The 3,727-nt window shown below is 39.9% G+C and overlaps 1 pseudogene; it reads left to right on the top strand.

Moving 5' to 3' along the window:
- Positions 1 to 353: 353 nt before the first annotated feature.
- LOC102829883 lies at positions 354 to 1,514 on the top strand (annotated as a pseudogene).
- The last annotated feature ends 2,213 nt before the right edge of the window (positions 1,515 to 3,727 follow it).

The following is a 3,727-nucleotide window of genomic DNA, read 5'->3' as shown; positions in this document are numbered from 1 at the left end:
AGGTCAAAACTCTTTCTATTGCAAAAATTAAGTCAAGATGTATCAAAAGTCTAATTGAAAAGCGTACAAATATAAAGAACAGCTTTTTCGCAACGGGTTTGCCGCCAGAATACAGGTGTTGGTGAAAACCATCGCAAAACCTAAACCAAAATGGGAAAGGAAAAGACCCATATCAACATTGTCGTTATTGGACACGTCGACTCCGGCAAGTCACCTGATCTACAAATGTGGTGGAATCGAAAAAAGAACCATCGTAAAATTTCAGAAGGAAGCTGCTGAGATGGGGGAACGGCTCCTTCAAGTATGCCTGGGTCTTGGATAAACCGAAATCTGAACGTGAGCGAGGCATCACTATGGATATCTCCCTGTGGAAATTTGAGACCAGCAAGTACTATGTGACCATCACTGATGCCCCAGGACACAGAGACTTTATCACAAACATGATGACAGGAACCTCACAGACTGACTGTGCTTTCCTGCTAGTGTTGAAGAATTTGAAACTGGTATCTCTAAGAATGGGCATACCCGTGAGAATGCCCTTCTGGCTTACACACTGGGTGTGAAACAGCTAATCATTGGTATTAATAAAATGGTTTCCACTGAGCCACCCTACAGTGAGAAGAGATATGAGGAACTCGTTAAGGAAGTCAGCACCTACATTAAGAAAACTGGCTACAACCCTGACACAGTAGCATTTGTGCCAATTTCTGGTTGGAATAGTGACAATATGCTAGAGCCAAGTGCTAATATGCCTTGGTTCAAGGGATGGAAACTCACCCGTGATGATGGTGATGCCAGTGGAACCACATTGCTTGAAGCTCTGGACTGCATCCTCCCACCAACTCGTTCAGCTGACAAGCCCCTGCGTCTGCCTCTCCAGGATGTCTACAAAATTGGTGGTATTGGCACTGTCCCTGTGGGCAGAGTGGAGACTAGTGTTCTCAAACCAGGCATGGTGGTCATCTTTGCTTCCGTCAACGTTGCCACTGAAGTAAAATCTGTTGAAATGGACTATGAGGCTTTGAGTAAAGCTCTGCCTGGGGACAATGTAGACTTCAGTGTAAAGAACGTCTCCACCAAAAATGTTCGCTGTGGCAATGAGGCTGGTGAGAGCAAAAATGATCCACCAATGGAAGAAGCTGGCTTCACTGCACAGGTGATCATCCTGAACCATCCAGGCCAAATCAGTGCTGGGTATCCACCTGTGCTGATTGTCCCACAGCTCACATTACTTGCAGGTTTGCTGAGCTCAAGGAGAAGACTGATCGCCGGTGTGGTAAGAAGCTAGAGGATGGCCCAACTTCTTTCAGTCTCTAGATGCTGCCATTGTTGACATGGTTCCCGGCAAGCCTATGTGTGTTGAAAGCTTCGGAGACTACCGTCCTTTGGGTCGCTGTGCTGTTTGTGACATGAGACAGCCTGTTGCTGTGGGTGTCATCAAGGCAGTGGACAAAAAGGCTGCTGGAGCTGGCAAAGTAACCAAGTCTGCTCAGAAAGCTCAGAAGGCTAAATAAATATGACCTTTAACACCTGCAACTCCAGTTTTAATCAGTGATGGAAGAACAGTCTCAGAACTGTTTATCTCAATTGCTCATTAAAGTTTAATAGTAAAAGACTGGTTAATGATAACAATGCATTGTAAAAGCTTCAGAAGGAAAGGAATGTTATGTGGACCATTTGTTTCTTTTTGTGTGCGTGGGAGTTTTAAGTGATTAGTTTTTAAAATCAGTACTTTTTAAATGGAAACAACTTGACCAAAAATTTGTCACAGAATTTTGAGACCCATTAAAACAAAGTTTAAGGAGCTCTGGTAGCGTAGTAGTTACGAATCAGGCTGCGAACCGCAAGGTCAGCAGTTTGAAACTACCAGCTGTTCCGCAGGAGAAAGATGAGGCTTTCTGCTCCCGTAAAGATTTACAGCCTCAGAAACCCTATACAGGGTCGCTATGAGTGGGAACCGACTCCACGGCACTTAACAACAACTACATGCAGCAGATTTACCTAAAGCAATACATCTTTGATTTTTTGACTACTGCTTCCATGAGTATTGATGGTTGATCCAAGCAAAATGAAGTCTTTGACAACTTCAATCTTTTCTCCAATGATATGGATGTCGTTTATTGGTCCACTGGTGAGGATTTTTGTGTTCTTAACAGTGAGATGCAATTCATAGCTAAGGCTGTGGTCTTTGATATTCATCAGTAAGTATTTTACATCTTCTTCACTTTAAATTGTATCATATGCATATCCTAAATTGTTAATAAATCTTCCTCTAATCCTTATGCCACAAGTTTCTTCATAAAATTTAGCTTCTTGGATTAGTTGCTCAGCATACAGATTGAGTATGGTGAAAGATTACAACCCTGGTGCACACCTTTCCAAATTTTTAAATGATTTGGTGTCCTCCTGTTCTGTTCGAACGGCTGCGTCTTGGTCTGTGTACAGGTTCCTCATGAGCACAATTAAATGTTCCAGAATACTTATACTTTGCAATGTTGTCTATAGCTTGTCATGATCCACATAATTGAAAGCCTTTGCATAGTTAATAAAACACAGGTAAATACCCTTCTGGTATTCTCTGTTTTAAGCAAAATCCATCTGAATTCAGCAAGGATATCCCTCATTCCACATCCCTAGGGTTAGCTAGTGGCTCTTAGAGCTAGCACTCTGAATTTGGATTTATAGCTCCTAAACTCTGAAAGAATAGATGTGTGTTTGCTAAAGCCATCCACCTATTATATTTTTATTATAGCAACACGAGAAAATTAAGACCAATCTCTAACTAGCCTCTCTGGCCTGAGAAACTGCTCCATCTTTAAACTTTGCTTTATTTCAGACTAGCTTCTGAATTACTTATAGTAACACAGGCATTGCACGCCCCAAGCCCTCGCTGTCTTTTCTGCTATCAAATTGCTGTCAGGGCCATGATATAAATGTAATAATGCTGGAAACATCTTTATTGCTTCTAAAGGAGATGTTAGAAAGAGCTAATAGACCCATAAGACAATTTCTTCCATTTTAGATCTTTTCAAAACTTATTTAAATGCAAATTGGAATTGTTTTGCCAAACCTCAAAACAGTGATATATGTCAGAAATTCCCAAAACATGTTCCAAGGAACCATATAATGTTAATAGATTTAATTTTAAAGGAAAAGAAAATATCGTTGGGCAAAGGAGGAATTTAAAGTGGAATATATTTAGGAAAAAATGGGCATGTTTTAATTTCAAAAAGTCACAGCATTTCAAATATTCTCTGCTGACTTCCATGAGGGAGATGAAGTATGCACCATTTCCAAAGCATATTTATTCCCAAGTCATTTTTCAAGGAGTATGTTAAAGGATTAGTGCTCCTTAGAAATCTCTTTGGGAAACAATGACTTAGAAGAAAATGTGGTAAGAAACATTAAGATGTCATTCCAGTAGAATGCTATAGGGATTTTTAAGTTTTTCTGACCAAGCAATTTCAAGTTGTCTCAGAATTATGAAAAAAAAATTGAAGACCACAATTAGAAGATTATTAATTTTAATTTCACAGCAATAGGCACATTTTTAGAAATCACAGCACTGGGTACTATTTTTCAATGGAAATCAGGTTAAAATGGGGAAAGGAGAAAATGAGAAAATATTTTTAAAGCAGAGTTTTACAAATTACATGTGACTGGTGGACAAAACCTGGTCAGTCATAGGTTTTATAACATTTTTTTTTAGAGTCCTACTGTGGCGCTG

This window comes from Chrysochloris asiatica, unplaced genomic scaffold (assembly GCF_000296735.1).
Source record: "Chrysochloris asiatica unplaced genomic scaffold, ChrAsi1.0 scaffold00151, whole genome shotgun sequence".
In the NCBI taxonomy this organism is placed as follows: Eukaryota; Metazoa; Chordata; class Mammalia; order Afrosoricida; family Chrysochloridae; genus Chrysochloris; species Chrysochloris asiatica.
This window is presented reverse-complemented; position numbering and strand designations above follow the sequence as displayed.